Source organism: Trachypithecus francoisi, unplaced genomic scaffold, assembly GCF_009764315.1.
Source record: "Trachypithecus francoisi isolate TF-2019V2 unplaced genomic scaffold, Tfra_2.0 Lachesis_group11, whole genome shotgun sequence".
Classification (NCBI taxonomy): Eukaryota; Metazoa; Chordata; class Mammalia; order Primates; family Cercopithecidae; genus Trachypithecus; species Trachypithecus francoisi.
Window position 1 is genome coordinate 38,786,100 of NW_022681456.1, and position 19,123 is coordinate 38,805,222.

The 19,123-nt window shown below is 42.7% G+C and overlaps 1 protein-coding gene across 4 annotated transcripts in view; it reads left to right on the forward strand.

Annotated features, from left to right (window-relative positions):
- The window catches only part of TMCC3 (transmembrane and coiled-coil domain family 3), a 317,061-nt gene that overhangs the window by 260,488 nt on the left and 37,450 nt on the right, over positions 1-19,123 (forward strand). The window contains exon 1 of one of the 4 annotated variants that reach the window (XM_033221035.1): positions 5,928-6,302. The exons of the other annotated variants lie outside the window; for them this stretch is intronic. The gene's annotated coding sequence lies outside the window, so the exon portion shown is untranslated. Of the gene's footprint in view, positions 1-5,927; positions 6,303-19,123 lie in introns of those variants that run through there. 4 annotated transcript variants of the gene reach the window in all.

Consider the following 19,123-nt stretch of genomic DNA (forward strand, 5'->3'; position numbering starts at 1 on the left):
GATGCTTTCCAGGCTGGGGGGTTTCCTTTCCCATCCATGTTTCTCTTTGATGGGTTTGGAGATCCTGGTTTCAGGCCATGGGTGTGGAGTACTCTCTCCCAACAGTAAGGAGCAGGCTGTTGCCATAACCAAAAGTGTGTGGTAATTAGAGGTCTTTTGCTGAAGTTGCTAATATTTGACCAAGAAATGGTATGATCCGAAAACTTTGAATCATCCTGTGTTCCCACTTCACCTGCTTGGTAACTGTGTGGGGCTGGGTTTACTTTTCTATGAAATGTAAAATTGTGTATTTCTCCTCCCACTGATATTGAAAGTGAAAGAACTCTGAGGACGGGTTGATGTTGGACACTTTACTGTGTCAGTCATCCTTTAAACCAGTGGCACATTCTCACATGCCCTGTGGTTCAGGCTTTATTAATCACTTGGGGCCTCTTCATGGTGAATCAGAAACTGCACAGATACTGGGAGTGTCATGATTACGCATACTGTAACGAGCAGTATTGGTCTAAGAGGGAAGAATTAGCTAACCAGCTTTCACGGCACCCAGCTATCATTAATCAGCTATAAGTCCTTGGTGAAATCACTTAAACTTCTTGGGCCTTGATTTCCTTATCTTAAAATGAGTTTGATCTAAATTGATGTTTCCTAACTTTCCTGTTTTGATAAAGAACCTGGGGTACTGCAGAACCTCCAGTAGGGATTTCTGATTCACTAGTCTGGGGTGTGCCAAAGATCTCTGGAGCCCCATCCACTCTTAACAATTTGGTGTTTGGGATGTACTGGTCTAGCTCAATAGTTTCAAACTATTTGGACATAGGAATGGGGTGGAGGTGGGAGGTAGAAAGGAGGCTGTCAGATGCACATTCTAGATTCTGTCCCTGAGATTGCCTGAAGCCACAGCTTGAGAAACACCAGCTCCAAAGGCTGTTCCACATACTGGTCCTCACTTCCTCGAAGGAGCCAGAAGAGCTGTGTATCAATGAGAGAGCCTGGTGGGTTTTCTTACCTGCAGTGTTAACTCTAAACCCCATATCAGTGTTTGAGAAAGTTACTTATTTTAAAATCTCGGAGTACTGCAATAGTTTGTTCATAGAATTCTCTATGCTGTTTCTTGTGGATAAGACAGTGTTTTCTAAGCATGGTTACTTTAGGTGTGCACGAGGCAATGCCAGCCACATCCAAATTACCTGTGGAGCTTGTTAAAAAACATATAGAAGATTCAATATGTCCTCCGTAGGGCCTGGGCATCAATCTTGTTGAAGACCTGAAGGATGTTGTGTTCTTTTTAAGGTTTAGGACAAAACCTTACAAACTGACCCTAACCTAATTTCCTCAGTGAAATTGACTGAGTATAAACACGCATGTTTAGTACAAGGGGAATGGTTTACATTGAGTCACTTAGACTGTAGAAGAGTCAGTAACACATAAAGTGCCTTAGAGAAAAATACCCTGACCTGAGAATATTTAATAATTAAACCATTAACTGCTGAAGCAGACCCATTGTAATGTATATCTGGTCTGTACAGTTTCTATTTGTGCCTAGTTTTTCTAGTTCGTGTTTAGCAAAGATTAAGTGATATTGTTTAATGAAGTGTTTAGTAGCTCTAAATGATAAAGGTTCACATTTTTTTCTATTAAGTAGCTTAAGTGCGAATTCATTTGGAAAAAAAAAAAAATTCCACAGGCTGGGTGCGATAGCTCATGCCTGTAATCCCAGCACTTTGGGAGGCTGAGGCAGGCAGATCACCTAGGTCAGGAGTTCAAGACCAGCCTGTCCAACATGGTGAAACTCCATCTCTACTAAAAATACAAAAATTAGCCGGGTCTGGTGGTGGGCTCCTGTAATCCCAGGTTGCTGTGAGCCAAGATCGTACCATTACACTCTAGCCTGGGTGACAGAGTGAGACTCTATCTCAAAAAAAAAAAAAAAAAGAAAAGAAAAGAAAAAAAAATCCACAGTCCTAAAGGCTTAAAGCAAAATTAAAGTCTCTCTTTTCAGCTTCTTGTCTTTTTCCCCAGAGATAACAATGATAACAATGTTATGTTTCTTTATTTTCTTGAGACAGTTTCACTCTTGTTGCCCAGGCTGGAGTGCAATAGCATGATCTTGACTCACTGCAACCTCCACCTCCCAGGTTCAAGCTGTTCTGCCTCAGCCTCCCGAGCAGCTGGGATCACAGGCATCTGCCACCATGCCCAGCTAATTTTGTATTTTTAGTAGAGATGGGATTTCTCCATGTTGGTCAAGCTGGTCTCGAACTCCCGACCTCAGGTGATCCACCTACCTCGGCCTCCCAAAGTGCTGGGACTACAGGCGTGAGCCACAGCACCTGGCTGCAGTGTTATGTTTCTTATGTGTCTTTACAGAAATAGTCTTGACACAAAATATACATGTCTATTATTTATGTAACCAGTCCCCTATTGATACACAGTTTAAGTTCCTCCCAGGATGATTTTTTTCATGTTTCTTTTGCTTTGTAATACTGTATTGAAAACTTGTGTACATTTTTTTCTATAATCATATTTAGATAAATTTCCGAAAGCAAAACTGTTAGATCAAAGGGCATGTATCTTTTAAATGAGAAGAGAGGCGAACACATTGTTCTCCCGAAGGCTGCACCAATTTGCAGGGTAAATCTTTTCTTTTCAGAAGGATTCCCGGACTCAGCTGAGTCTAATGCAGCAGGTAGCTATCCATGTCTACTAACCCACAGGAACCTCAGGGTCCTCTGCCTGGAGGAATGACATGAACTGTGAGAAAGAGAAGAATGTAAAAGGTATTTAAAGTGTTTGGAGAGAGAAAAGGATAGGGACTAGCTTAGTAGGGAATCCTCAGTTTACAAGGAGAGTGCTTTGGGTCACAGGAGGTCGCAGATCCTGATCTGGTTTTGAAGAAAGCAAGACAGACCTGGGGCATAAATAATGTGAGAAAATCCTGCTCTAGATCAGGCAGACCACTTCCTGGATGTGACCTGCTCCTGTAGTAGAAGTCGTAGAGTAATTTTGAGTGAAGCATCATAATAGCACTGAGATGCTATTCATTTTAAACACCACCTCCAATGTGAGTCATGATGGAGTCAGATGTGTGTATGTGTGTGTAATGCATATGTCAAAAGTCATGTTTAAAGGGAAAGGATTACGTCTCAGTAGTCTCTCCCAGAGACTGCACCTCTTGTCAGTGTCTGAGGAATAACTCAAGTAGACCAGGGGCTGGGTGCCATGGGGAAGTTGCCATCTCAATGGCAGGTTCCATCTAATCTGGCCATCTGTCTGCTTTCATTTTTCCCTCTATTGCCAGTGGGATAGGAGAGCATCTTGTAGACACACCAAAAAGTTGAGTCCATTCACATCTGGGAAGTTCAAGTCTATTGAAGGCAGAGAAGAACTGGAAGGTATCTTGGGTCTATATGTCAGTGGGGTGTCAAAATCTTACAGGCTGGCTAAGAAGGATGGGGATGTGTATTGTGTGTTTAATGGGAGCCACCCAGAGTCCAGAAACATTGTAGAGAGGCAAGACCCTCGGGTTCGGACTACATATGTGAGCGAGGAGGAACTTGTTCTTCCTTGGCCCTTGGGGTCCAAAGTGTCCTCTCAAACTGGTCATGCTTGAGGCATGTCATATGTGCCCAGGTTGAAGACAGCCAGGAATAAGAGTAGTCCTAAAGACCATTAGCTCTGAATTGGATCATTGTCTGTGTTTAATCAAAATAATTAAATGAGCCAAACAGTGAGCTTTGAGGCAGTTGCCAAATCATTCTGTATTAGAAACTTGGGCAGGTTTTTAAAAAGATATTTGTGACTGAGACACAGAATGTGAGGTAGGGGTACTGAACTGGGCTATGGGTGAATGGATGGGAATATATGAAGCCCAGGGAAGAACAGGGAAGGAAGAAGTGATCCTGAATGTATTTTAGGAGCTAAGCTGGAGATGAAGCAAAATATTTAGTGACCAAGATATTTTCAGACTAGGAAGGCAGCCATAAAAATAGGTAAAGACAAGTTGGAGCCCAAATTTAAAGGCAAAATCTGAAGAAAAATGAACAAACTTAGCCATGTGGAACTGAATTCTATATACCTTACTGGTCAGTCTGGTTTTAAAAATCTTATTGTAGTTTTAAAATATTCATTTTAAGAGTTATAAATAGAATTAGCAAAATGACCTCCCTCGCAAAGAAAGTATATACGTCTCATATACAGAGTGTACTATTGACTTAACATTTGGTTTAAGGCAAGATCCATTTGCTGGAATTTATTATTTAACATGACTTAAGACCTTTACTTGAACTGAGCCAGAGGATAGAGGCTATGCAATATTAACTTTGGTAGACACTGTGCCTCTTAAATATTACAGTAGAGTTTTCACAGAGTAGGCTTTGACTAGCCTTTATTAGGCTGACAGAATTCTCCCTCTTCTCCAAACCCCACTGCCCTTTTCTCTCCATCCCACCCCTCAACACAGAGTTAAATAAACACCACTTAAGCCACATAGCAATTTTGAGATCTTTGCATTTGTTATTTAATGTCAAAGGCAGGAAACCCCTGGTCCCCTAGAACAGTCTGGCCTTAGTTTTTCATATGACTTGTGGCAATTCAAATATTTGAGAATCTGTGCCTACAAATATGGTCAAAAGGGATTTAAAGATGAGTGACAGCAAGAAAACTTGTAATCTACTGCAAAGGTTAAGTACTCAATTATAATACAAAGCAGTATATGATCACAAAAGGGCAAGAGGAAAATATTAAATCTCTTCTGTTTGCCATGACATCTTGTCCTTTTCTGATTTCATTAAATCCCAAAAGGAATTTCCTTAGGTGAGACCAGAGTCCCAAAAAGGTTAATTTACTTGCCCCAGGTCATATAGCTGCTAAGAGGCAGAGATGGGATTTGATTAGGTCTGGTTGTCTATGCTTGTCTCCTCAGAGAGGTGCCTAAGGCGCTGTGACCGATGGGCTGCAGTGCTGTTTCCTCTGTCCCTTTCTCTCCGTGTTCATCAGGACATCTGTGTTTGAAGGTCCCTAGGAACCTTAAGTTGATCATGTCTGAGGCTTAAAACTCCTCGTGCCTGTCTTGTGAATAATCTTAGCTACCAGAAGGAGTGAAACAGAAGGGGGTTTTCCTTGACTCACCCCTTCACCCCCACATCCAGGTGGTGTCAAGTCCTCTCATTCCGCTTCCTTCATAGGCCTCTCGTGACCACCTTACATCCAGCCTCCACCAGCTCTTGCCATAGATTGCTGTAGCAGGCTCCAGTTGGCTCCACGGAAATGCATTTTCCATCTTGCTTTCTCAGAAGGACTTGTTTAAAACAGGGATGTGATCATCCTAATCCTCTATGTGGCTGCCAAGTGACCTGCAGGATGAACCCCAAGCACCCCTGCATGATTTAAGTGGGACCGTCCGGGTGTGGCCCATCTGCGGTCCCAGTCTTCACCTGCACCAAGTCCTCTAAATCCTTACCTCTCTGTCTAACTGATTCACCTTCTGACAAGCCTTTCTTTCGGCTTTCTTTGACTTTTTCTCCTCTCCCATTCCTCTTATCTCCCCCTTAGCAGCCCCTCCCAAGTGCTCGCATAGCACCAAGTACTCTGCTGACACTTAATCAGTGGCTGTCATTGTGTCTCTCCCCCTGGCCACTAGGCCGCGAGGCGGCTGTGCCCCTTTGCCTCCACAGCACGCCTCGCCGCGCCTGACACTAGGAGGCACCCAGCAAGTGTCTGTCTCATGAATGAATCAACAGAGAGTCTCCTGACTGCTCACTGTCTTTAAGCCACTTCCCTTCCCTTGGCGCTGGCTGGCCCCTTTGCTCTGCCTTCATCACATTGGTGTTTCCTGTGCCCAGTCCACTGCTGGCATTTGCTCTGCCTAACAAGATTTGTTGAGCCGAGCCCTTTTCCTTATTGGTAAAGAGAGAGTAGCAGACCGAATATCTGTCCTCTTGCAATCCCAGAGTCGGGGTGATTGATAGCAGGCACCCTTCTAGTCGACCTCCCTGCAAAGATACAGAATGTGGATCTCTTCTGCTGGCAGCACAAAGAGCCCATTTGTACAGCAGAGTGTTGAATACGGTGCATTATTACTGACATTTGTACTGGGTCCAGTGCAGGGCGTGGAGTTTCTCTGAGACAAACACAGGAATACCCCGAGATAATGTGAGCAGTATCTCCAAAGTCCAGGCTGAGTCATATGGTAGGTGCTGTTTGGAATATCTAGCCTGCCTGCCTTGCAGATTCAGATGCCTCAGGCGGGAGGGTGAACTGGCTGCCGATCCTGCTGTGCTCCTGGGTTTGCTGTGTGGCCCTTGGTAAGTGTCTTCACGGCTCTTGCGTTTCAGCCAGAGCGTGTAAACATGTACTGTGGAGCTTTGTGGTCTTTAATATCCTGGGAGGTGCCGGAAAGAAATACAATTTGTCTTTGTGCTCTTAATAGTTGTCTTTGTGCTGGCCCAAATCCCTCTAATTTCTCAGTGGGTTTCTAGGCATTTAAACTGCCTAAACACCTAATGAACCACCAGTCTCCTTAATGTTATGTCCTTTTAAAAATGTCAGTCCAGTGTGAGTGATTTAACAGATGGACAAATATCTGGGTTGGATTGTGCCGGCTACTGGCTGGAGAAGAGCCAGGTCTCCTCCCACCTCCCTGGGAGTTCGAAAGTAACCCGGGTCTAACCAGACTCTGAGTTGGAATCTAACTTTGTACTTTAACATCTAGTCTTTCGACAAGTGGACATCTTTGAGTCGTCCTGCCTTTGCCTGGAAACTTGAAACTCTGTAAAACTGACTTTGTGTAATGCTGCCGGCCCACCTTGGGGAAGAAGGGTGTGGTGACTGCCTCCAGCTGTGGGAGAGGAAGCAGCTGTGGGGGAAATGGAGAGTGCATCTGAACTGGGGCTCCTTGGACCATGCTTGGATACCCCATAGTGTGGGGTTCATTCCCCATAGGGTGGTGAAGGCTCAGGTTCATGTGATCTCTGCTCTGGGGCAGCCTTTGATCTCATAGGAAATCTGTATTCACTTGTGGCTCTTTGTCATAGAAGACTTCTGTATATTGACACAAAATACAATCTTTCTTTCCTTCCCTCAACATTAAAATATTTGCACACATATATTAATTCAGGTGGCTTTTTCCTAATCCATTCTGTAGCAAAGCTTTGCCTGTTGTTGATAGTGATCCCCAGTCTTCAGAAACCAAAACACCTGGGGGTCAGGGAGGAGGGAAAGTTGGAGAAGTTTGCTGCTTGTCATTTGATCATTTGGGTCTTGGAGGTTACATTTCTATTGTTTAAAATATAAAAATTAGCTGGGAGTGGTGGCAGTGCCTGTAATCCCAGCTACTCAGGAGGCTGAGGTAGAATTGCAAGACTCTGTCTCAAAAAAAAAAAAAAAATTCTGTTGTTTAAAAAAAGAAAAAAGTCAGAGGGGCCAGTTGTTCAGACAGCAAATCATCTGATAGCCTTGTAACACTGTGAGTGCAACCGTTTACAGAGCTTGATGCACACAGTTTTCATTGGAATAAAAGGGAAAGGGGCTCCCCAAACTGCAAGAGCACTGCTTATAAAACAGTCAGAGCTGCTTTCTGTGCCAGGCTGTTCAAAAAGATGTGGGAACAGGGCTTGTCTTGGTTGACAGGCCATTCTGGAGAAAGCCTGACAATGCTGGCAGCCCCTCTGCTCTCCTTCCCACCTGTTCCTTTCCAGTCAGTTTATGGAGAGTAGGTTGTTTTTGCTTCGCGGAGGATTACCTGTGGCCTGGGGGACATTAAAGGGCTTTCTCCTGACTACATGCTTCACATTCCTGTGTGTAACCAGTGAAGATAATGATCCAAGAAGATCATTGCAGTGGTGATCTGAGGGTCTTTGAGACCAGGTCACAATTTAAGTAGGGTCTCAAATTTAGATTTGTTGTTGTTGTTTTGTTTTTTTTTTTGAACGGAGTCTCGCTCTGTCACTCAGGCTGGAGTGCAGTGGTTCGATCTCAGCTCACTGCAAGCTCCGCCTCCCGGGTTCACACCATTCTCCTGCCTCAGCCTCCGGAGTAGCTAGGACCACAAACACCTGCCACCACGCCCAGCTCTTTTTTTTTGTATTTTTAGTAGAGACGGGGTTTCACCGTATTAGCCAGGATGGTCTCGATCTCCTGACCTCGTGATCCACCCGCCTCGGCCTCCCAAAGTGCTGGGATTACAGGCATGAGCCACTGCTCCCGGCCTCAAATTTAGATTTTAACATTATTACCCAAAGAGTTAAGTACAGAGCCAGAGACAAAGCAATAGGATTGAAAGAAGTCATTCTACAGCTTAAGCAAACACACACACACACACACACACATTTTGTTTATTTTACCGTGTAATTTACTCCATAGTTTTTTTTGTTTGTTTTTTGTTTTTTTTTGTTTTGAGATGGAGTCTTGCTCTGTCGCCCAGGCTGGGGTGCAGTGGTGCGACCCCAGCTCACTGCAAGCTCCGCCTCCTGGGTTCACGCCATTCTCCTGCCTCAGCCTCCCGAGTAGCTGGGATCACAGGCGCCCGCCGCCATGCCTGGCTAATTTTTTTGTATTTCTGGTAGAGATGGGGTTTCACCATATTAGCCAGGAGGGTCTCGATCTCCTGACCTCGTGATCCGCCCATCGCAGGCTCCCAAAGTGCTGGGATTACAGGCATGAGGCATCATGCCTGGCCTACTCCATAGTTTTTATTTTTAAATGTTTGTGAACTAATATTGCACAAAGAAGATATTCCATTAAGAAATAATAACATGAAACACCCCTGTACTTATACCCAGGGTAAGGAGATGAGCTTGGCCTTGTGACCTTCCCTGATGGCGCATCTCTACATCACCAGCCTTTCCCACCCCCAAGATGTCACCGCAGCCATAAGGTTTAACTGTTCTCAAGATTTTTCTCTTTTTACCACGTGTGTGTTCATACCTAAACAAGAGCTTGCCTGCATTTGACCTTATAAAGTAGAATTCATAAAGTATGTGTTCTTTGACTTGCTTCTTTTAAGATGTAATCATTTTATTCTTTTTGAGACGGTGTCTTGCTCTGTCACCCAGGCTGGAGTACAGTGGCACGATCTTGGCTCACTGCAACCTCGACCTCCCAGGCTCATCCTCTTGCCTCAGCCTTCCAAATAGCTGAAACTACAGGCGTGTGTGCCACCATGCCTTGCTCATTTTGGTTTTTTTGGTCAAGACAGCATTTTGCCATGTTGCCCATGTTGATCTTGAACTCTGGGCTCATGTGATCCACCAGCCTCGGCCTCCCAAAGTGCTGGGATAACGGGTGGGAGCCATTGTGCCTGGCCCATTTTAGTTCTTGTAGCTCTGGTTTATTCCATTCCACTGTACAAATAAACACAATGTGTGTGTGTGTGTGTGTGTATCCATTTTATTGTGTGTGTATATATATATATATATATATCCCGTGTGTGTGTATATATATCTCCATTTTATTGCCCATAGGCTTTGGATTATTTGTGTGTTGTCTTTTGTTATTGCTTTTATTGTTTTTCTTTTGCAAGTGATGCTGCTGTGTATATTTTCAATGTGCTCCTAACAAGGCCACTTGATCCTCTAATCTACAAATGGAATTTCTGGGTCTCTAGGGGATGTGCGTGCTCAAATGCCAAACAGTTTTTAAGAATCAGTTAAATTCAAACACTGCAAATATACCTTGCAGTCTGCTTTTAGCATTGCTTCATTTTAAAATGAATCCTAGAACCACTGAAAAAGTTTTAAAAGTGAAAGTAATTCTATCCTGCTTTGTCTTATGAGAAACTGACTTTAACCTTAAGGAGATAACATTATTCCTTTTTTGTAGTTGTTGCTGTAGAAACAATTTTTGGAGGACAAAACCAAACTTTAAAACTTGAGGCTGGGCGCGGTCGCTCACGCCTATAATACCAGCACTTTGGGAGGCCAAGGCAGGTGGATCACAAGGTCGAGCGATCGAGACCATCCTGGCCAACATGGTGACACCTCATCTCTACTAAAAACACAAAAAATTAGCCAGGCGTAGCGGCAGGCACCTGCAGTCCCAGCTACCTGGGAGACTGAGGCAGGAGAATCACTTGTACCCAGGAGGCGGAGTTTGCAGTGAGCCGAGATTGCACCACTGCACTCCAGCCTGGCGACAGAGTAAGACTCTGTCTCAAAAAAAAAAAAAAAAAAAAAAAATTGAGAACCATTGGGTGTGCTGGCTTATGCCTGTAATCCCAGCTTTGGGAGGCGGATTTGTAATCCCAGCTTTGGGAGCCAAGACAGGCGGATTGCTTGAAACCCTGGAGTTCAAGACCAGCCTGGTCAACATGGCAAAACCTTGTCTCTACAAAAAAAATACAAAAATTAGCCGAGCGTGATGGTGTGCACCTGTAGTGCCAGCTGCTCGGGAGGCTGAAGTAGGTGGATCAATTGAGCCCAGGGTGTCAAGGCTGCAGTGAGCTGTGATTGCACCACTGCACTCCAGTCTGGATGACAGAGCAAGACACTGTCTCAAAAAACAAACAAAAACACCAAACCTGAGAATCACAGGTGAAACAGTCTAGCCTCAGGAATCACATGAACTGTATGTAAATAGTCTCTAGATGAACTCTGTGACCCTTCAGTTGCCACAAATGGGTATACAGTTGGCCCACATCCATGGATTTCACATGCATGGATTCAACCAACCAGGGGTCAAAAATATTTAGGAAGAAAAATTGCATTGGTACTGAACCAGGTAGAGTGTTTTTTCTTGTCATTATTCCCTAAACAATACAATATAACTATTTACATAGCATTTACATTGTATTAGGTATTATAAGTAATCTAGAGATGATTTAAAGTATACAGGAGGATGTATGTAGATTATATGCAAATACTGCACCGTTTTATATCAGGAACTTGAGCACTAGCAGATTTTGGTATTTGCAGGAGGTCCTAGAACCAATCCCCCATGGATTCCAAGGGACAACTATGTATATACACCTATCATACACTGCCATGGTCTGCTTGTATGAGTATTCTCAGTGAAGAGTCTTTATGGGAAACATCATTGTCCATGAAATACAGATTCAAAGCTGTGAGCCTTGGGCAACCTAGTTCTCAATAGAAATATTTCAGTGGCATTGGTCTCTTTAAAAGACAGTATTTTATGCAGTTATATAAGAAAGATGTAACATTAGTCTACAATATTGTAATGAGATTTTCACTTGAAAACTATGACTTGGCGATTCCAGCTTAGTCCCATAAAATTTGTTTTAGAACTGCCTTTTAAGCCGTGGTTTCATTTCTTTGGGAAATGGGATTTAAAATTTCTCTTTTCAGTAAGGAGTTACTTTTCTGAAAGTAATTGCATAAACAAAATTCAGTTAGGGTGAGTTACAAAAATGCTTACTATCTTGTAGGTTATTTATTTTGCTACCGTTAGTAAAATCGTAGGTCCCTGGAGGAGACAAGGAAGCATCTTAAGTGTGCTAATGAAATTTTGCAGGTATTTGCATATTAGTCTCACTTTGAGATACAGGCACTGGGGACTTTTTTTAAAAAATATGAAAATAAGGTGAATTAGTCTCTCAAAAAGAGAATATAAAACAAAAGGTATCTGTGTCCCCAGATTCCCAGTCCTATTCCCGAGAGGTAACTACCATCCACAGTTCTTAATACAGCTTCTAGAAATGTTCATACACATAGAGTATACAGTTGTACACGTCTATCATAAATCCCTCCACCCCTCGTTTAAATAAGCACAGATGAGCGTGCACAGTAGGCATAGCCCTGCGTCTTGCTTTTCTCTCTTAACAGTTTAGACTGAATAGCTTCCCATGGTAGCCCATTCAGATCCATTTCCATTTTAGTGGCTGCATCATTTTCCATTGTAATAGAATTTTAAAAAGTAGTTCCCTATTGACGGATATCTATGCTGTTTGCAGCATTGGCAGCAGATGGGGTGGTTGGTGGTGGTGGTGGTAGTGGTAGGGGTGGCAGACTATCATTTTTTTAGAAGCAGCATAGAAGAATCAGAGAAGGAGGCAGCAGACTTGTAAATATTTTCATCTCCATTTCTGTTCTTTAAATCTCTTGAAAAAAAAATTTTTTTGCCTGCCTTAAGGTGTTTTCAGAACTATATGGAAGCCCAAAAAGGCTAGATGTTTTTTTCTTGCCAGCCCTTCTTTCCTTGTGGTGACCATGATGGTGAAGGAGATTATGATATGTAACCAAAACACTGGGGAAGAGGAATGTATTTACATTTGGTGGCTAAAGAAAGTTCTGATTCTCTTCTCTGCTACCTCCAGTGCAAATACACTCTATGGTAACAGGATTATTAGTTTTTAACCTGATTAGCAAGCCTTTCTAATAATAATCTATTTGGACGGGGGAGTTTTCCTTATACAGAGTGTCTTGCTGCATAGTACCCATTCGAGGTGGTGTTTGCAAACCCTATGGAGTGCCTTTCCAAATATCCCTTTCCTTCCCTTTCTCCCTGGCTGGCAGAGCCTGTTCCTGGAGTGGAGGCTGAAAATGTTATCTGCTGCCTCCCCAGCCTCCCTTGCAACTAGGGCATGGACATGGGACTCAGCCCTGGTCAAAGGGACCCCGGGGGAAATCTACTGAGGAGCTTCTGGAAAATGTTTTCCTTCTTAATAAAATATGAAAGAAGATAAGGATCCTCGTCTATAGCCGGAAACTGTCTACATGTGATTCCTAGAACTACAGTAGCTCTCTTGCCTCCATGTGAGGAGAAGCAGTGGCCCGAGGATAGTGTGAAAAAATGGAGAGAGATTGGGTCTTTGATATCTTTAAGCCGTTTAATTAGCCCTGCCCTCTGTTCTTAGTTTAGGAGACCATAGATGTGCCCTTATTATTGAAACTGATTTTATTCAGTTACTGAAGTTATCTTACCTGTTATGTAATTTTACCCATAGGAAATAATATGAAAGTAGCAAAATGACTCAGTTAAGATAGTTGAGTGCCTGCTGTGTTCAAGAGACTATTAATATGAGGCTCTGGGGCTACAAAAAAATCAAGTTTCTAAGAATATGAGGTCAGAGCAGCAGGAGTCCTGAGTAACCACTGATAACTGGATTTGGGGTGCTCAGAAGTGACTGTGTGGGAGAGGTGAAAGTGAGCAGACTCTGAAGGAACCCCTAGGTTTTGGTAAATAGGAAGCTGGGGATGAGGATGCCTGGGGCTTTAGAAAGAACACAGGCTGTTGAATCACACCTGGGTTCAAACCGTGGCTTGCTACTCCCTAGTTTGTGACCTTGTCAAATTCCTTGACTTCTTTTTTCTTTTTCTTATTTTTGAGACAAGAGTCTCACGCTGTCACCCAGGCTGGAGTGCAGTGGTGTGATCATAGTTCACTGCAACCTCGAACTCCTGGGCTCAAGGGATCTTCCTGCCTCAGCCTCCTGTGTAGCTGAGACTACAGGTGCATGCCACCACACCCAGCTAATTTTTAAATTTTTTGTAGAGATTGGAGGGCATCAGGGGTGGTCTGGCTTAGTTGCCCAGGCTCGTCTCGAACTCCTGGGCTCAAGCCAGAGTGCTGGGATTACAGGTATGGGCCACAGTGCCCAACCCAAATTTCTTGATATATTTGATACATTGAGCATAACTAGCATAATTGAGGTGAGAACTAGAAATAAAATGTGTCAAACATCTGTCATGCTGATGTGCACTTAGAGGGACAGAGTAGATGGCGGCGGTGGAAGGCGTGGTAAAGCCTCCATGCATGTGGCACTCCTGAATAAAGGGTGAAGTGACTCCTGAATAAAGGGTCAAATGACCTTGGCACACTCTGCTCGAGCTGGACAGAGTTCACCTGGGTGGCCCGCTAAGAGGCTGAGAGTACAGGATCTGGACAGAGACAGGTTTGAGTCAAGATAATGAAGACTTTGACTTCTGGCTTCAGGAGTTTAAACCTCATCCTGTAGCCAACCTATGGTGGTGACCACTGAGAGGATCAACCTGGAGATAGAGGAGTTAGATTGTTGCATGGTCCAGGTGTGCTGTGTGACAGATCTAGACCAGGCAGGTGGCAGGTGTTGGAAGGAGCAGAAGGGTCTGATGTGGGAGGCAAGGCAGAGGGGAGATTGAATGATGAGTCCCAAAGACTGAATAGCTGTCAGTTATGGAGTGTGAAATTCAGAACAGATGTGTAAGACTTTCAGATCATCATATCCTAGGTGGGAACAAGAACAGTTGGAAAGATTTATTGACATTTTTGATGAAAGATGCTATATAAGTGGAAAATAATGATGTTACCCAAATCTGTTTGTCTTTTAATTATTGTCTAATTACGCTTATCACTTTACCTCTGTTTGTATATGAAGTTTGATTCCTTTGAAAGATGTGTCCCTTAATAAAATAAACATACCCTTGCCTCTGATTAGATATTATTGAACTCTTTGAGTCAGTCCTGTAATATGAAGTATATATTCACTGATGGTTCACTACATGTTTATCCAGGAAGAAAAGCAATCAAGCAAAGTGTTTCTCTGACACAGAGATTGTGGTACTTACAGATGTATTTACAATGGCCTTATTAATAAAACATCAGTCATAACATTGAAAGCAATGAATGACATCAGAGTCATTAAAGTATAGAAATCAAATAAATTTTAGTTCATCAATTTCAGGGTGATATCCTGAGCTGAATGAGAGACTTCATAATGTTCCCAGTTCATGAATTGTAAACAGATGGTCCCCTAACATTTCGAAATGCTGATTAAGGTAGGTGGACTGAGTCAGATTAATCAAGTATACCACATTGTAAATACTGTTATGTAGTTAGCAATCCTTGGCATCTTGTTAAGTTCACCTTCTTTCAGACTGGGCACATTGGCTCATGCCTATAATCCCAGCGCTTTGGGAGGCCGAGGTGGGCAGATCACTTGAGGTCAGGAGTTCAAGATCAATCTGGCCAATATGGTGAAACCCTGTCTGTTGCAGGAAGTCAGGGACCCCAAATGGAGGGACTGGCTGGAACCATGGCAGAAGAACATAAATTGTGAAGATTTCATGGACATTTATCAGTTCCCAAAATTAATACTTTTATAATTTCTTAGCCTGTCTTTACTGCAGTCTCTGAACATAGATTGTGATGATTTCATGGACATTTATTACTTATCTAATAATGCTCTTGTAATTTCTTATGCCTGTCTTTGCTTTAATCTCTTAATCCTGTTATCTTCGTAAGCTGAGAATGTGTGTCACCTCAGGACCACTATTGTACAAATAGATTGTAAAACATGTGTTTGAACAATGTGAAATCAGTGCACCTTGAAAAAGAACAAAATAACAGCGATTTTCAGGGAACAAGGGAAAATAACCATAAGGTCTGACTGCCTGCAGGGTCGGGCAGGGCAGAATAGAGCCATATTTTTCTTCTTGCACAGAGCCTATAAACGGATGTGCAAGTAAGAGGATATTGCTGAATTCTTTTCTGAGCAAGGAATACCCTGGGGAAGGAATGCATTCCTGGAGGGAGGTCTATAAATGGCCGTCCCGGGAGTGTCTGTCTTATGCAGTTGATATAAGGACTGAAATACACCCTGGTCTGCAGTACCCTCAGGCTTACTAGGATTAGGAAATTCCAGCCTGGTAAACTTTGGTCAGACCAGTTCTCTGCTCTCAAACCCTGTTTCCTGTTAAGATGTTTATCAAGACAATACGTGCACAGCAGGACATAGACCCTCCTCAGTAATTCTAATTTTGCCTTTGCCTTGTGATCTTTATTGCCCTTTGAAGCGTGTGATCTTTGTGACCTACTCCCTGTTCATACACCCCCTCCCCTTTTAAAATCCCTAATAAAAACTTGCTGGTTTTGCAGCTCAGGGTCATCACGGTCCTACCAAATATGTGATGTCACCCCTGGAGGGCCAGCTGTAAAATTTCTCTTTTTGTACTTTTTATTTCTCAGACCGGCCGACACTTAGGGAAAACAGAAAGAATCTATGTTGAAATATTGGGGGCTGGTTCCCCCAATAACCATCTCTACTAAAAATTCAAAAAATAGCCAGGCATGGTGGTGTGTACCTATAGTCCCACATACTCAGGAGACTGAGACAGAAGAATGGCTTGAACCTGGGAGGCAGAGGTTGCAGTGAGCTGAGATCGCCCCACTGCACTCCAGCCTGGGTGACAGAGCAAGATTGTCTAAAAAAAAAAAAAAAAAGAGTAAAAAAAAGTTTACCTCCTTCCCCAAGGCAAAAGGAAGCCCCATGATTCTTAGGGAACTTGGCATGAGTAAAGCTTCTTGGGCATTTCACCCTTTGAGCATAAAATTCATGTTTCCAAATGATACTTCTGCACACAGGCAGTAGTTCCATAATAGGCTAAGAGCAGGTGTCCCTGAGTGAGAGTTCTCACAGTCTTGTTGCATTGCTAAGGCTCTAGGTCAGGTATAGACCCATGGTTTGGTTGATTGCAATTCCTAGTAAAGAGAAACAAAGCATCTAGCTTTGACGCTTTTGAGACTGCCTTCTATCCACCCCCTACACACATACTTGTTTGTTTGTTTGGTATTTCTGTTACTAAACTCATTTGGATTTTTTTTTCCACATGTAATTGTAGTCATAGTTAGTACCTGGTTCAGTGGAGTAGATAGGTGTAACCGTGGCACTTTCCTGCATTCAGGAGAATCTGGGATATCTTCATAAGTATGGCTTAAAGTGAGAGGAATGTGATTTCTGTGTACATTGAGGGATTTCTCTTTTCAGTCCATAACAGACAGAAGGCATTGCACTCTTCAGGAAATCATCTTTAAGTCCTGCCATTTTGTTCATCATAGGTGAAAACTTTGCTCTTCTTTATCTAGCCCCCTGATGGAAAGTACCAAGGCTGTGATAATAATTGGAGTTCAATTAGTATTGAGCCTGTAGAAGAGAGATGAGTGGAGATGGAATAAATTATGAATCATGTATTTATGAGGCAAAATGCCTGATTTTCCATATGTAATGGACAGTGTTCTTTTAGGTAAGAACTCAGCTATCCTTGGCTTCAAATGATGCTTAAAAAAAAAAAAAAAAGTCCAAATTACATGAACCCAGCATCCCAGACAGAGGCTCACTTAATGTTGGTATGCAACAAGTGTATATGCATGTCATGACCAATTACACAGATTCATGAATGAACCATTCTTATGTGACATAAACTAAATCCAAAATCCCTCTATACAGTATAGTTGCAGTGCTATATTTTTAAAAATTAATAAGAACCTAAACAGTATCTGTATTTAAGATAAGGCTCCTTTTCTTTTTGATATTCCAAAGTCTCTGTTTCTCAGTATTTTATTTTCATGATTATAAAAATGCCACCTGCTTTAAAATCACTGGCTTCCCCTTGTCTGCATGGTCAGGTGTCGAGCCTCGCATGACTTGCAGAGCCTGTTGCAGGTTGTCTATGTTCTTCTGAGCCTTGTGCCTCCTCCCTTTAGGAATCTTTGCCATACACCTCTTTTTTGCCCCAGCCCTCAATCATGCCTTGATTTAGAATGACCCATTTAGCCATTCTCAATTTTAGATAATCCAATTTTTAGTTTCCTAAGTACATATTCTAGTTTTTCCTTCTGCAGATACAATGTGCACCTTGCTAGGCTCTCAGCAGATTTTTGAGCCACCTCTAAGCCAATTATCACCTTCTCAGAAGCTTCTCAATGAAGTCCCCTGCTTACTTATCTCCTCCCCTTGGTTCCTATAGTACTCGTTCCTTTTTTTTTTTTTTTTTTTTTTTGAGATGAAGTCTCACTCTGTCACCTAGGCTGAAGAAGTACAGTGGCACAATCATGGCCCTGCAGCCTCAACCTCTTAGGTTCAAGAAATCCTCCCACCTCAGCCTCTCGAGTAGCTAGGACCACAGACACTACCACACACAGCTTTTTTTTTTTTTTTTTTGTAGAGATGGGGTCTCACTATTTTACCCTAGCTGGTCTCAAACTGCTGGGCTCAAGCAGTCCTCCTGCCTCGGCCTCCCAGAGTGCTGGGATTACAGGTGTAAGCCACTCTGCCTGGCCTTGTTACATTTTTAAATTCTGTATGCCTCCCTGCCCCAACAGTGACCTCTTAGGGCAGAGCTTATCATATTTCTCTGACTCCAGTTCTTTCAACACCCTACTCAGTTCACAAAAGATGCCCAGAGAAACATTTTCAAGTAGCAATTCTGTGTTTTAGGGGGCTTGGTTTGCAACCTCAGTTAATCAGTTCCATTAGCTATCATAAAGACAATCTGGTCTAAGTAAGCAAGCCTTAATTGTACTTTGTGTGCTTTTAGTTAAATTCAGCCTCATTGAGAAACACTGGCTTTCTAAATGACTATTATGTAATAAAACGAGGCATTAGCAATCTGGATCAACATGGTATTAGGATTTTGCTGCATTTTGCAGAATTCTAAATTGCATATTTTTGTATCTAAATCTTATGTATTCAGTTAAACCATAGATATTAATGCCTTGCTAGTACACCATGTGGATTTCTGCTCTTTTTCATTGGCTCTTTTACATTCTAAAAACAAATATTTATGAGACAGTGTCATGAAAGTTTGGGAAACTTTAAAAATGTTAAAGAGCTGACAAAATGCATTACAGGTTGACATGCTAATGAAATTTAAGCGTTTTTTTTCCTGCTAGAATTGAGCAATACTGTACATTAACATTTATTCATTGTGTATTTATAGTGTTATAGGTGCTATAAAGATAATAGTTTTGACAGCTCCTGCGTTTTTGTTATTTATGTTTTTTTGCATCTTATATTTTACTTTTTTGAGGTTTCACTTACAGTAAAGTATATACATCTTAAATGTACAGTTGGATAATTGTTACCTATGTATATGCCCTGAGTAACTGCCACCTGAATCAATGTTGTCGGCGCCCCACTGCTCCCTGGTGCCACCTCCTGGTAAATCATTCTCCCTACCCCTACTTCCCCGCAAAGGGTAACCACTCTTCTCACCTCTGTAGCATGCTAATCACATAGCATCACATTTTTTTTTTTTTTTTTTTTTTTGAGACGGAGTCTCGCTCTGTCGCCCAGGCTGGAGCGCAGTGGCCGGATCTCAGCTTACTGCAAGCTCCGCCTCCCGGGTTTACGCCATTCTCCTGCCTCAGCCTCCCGAGTAGCTGGGACTACAGGCGCCCGCCACCTCGCCCGTCT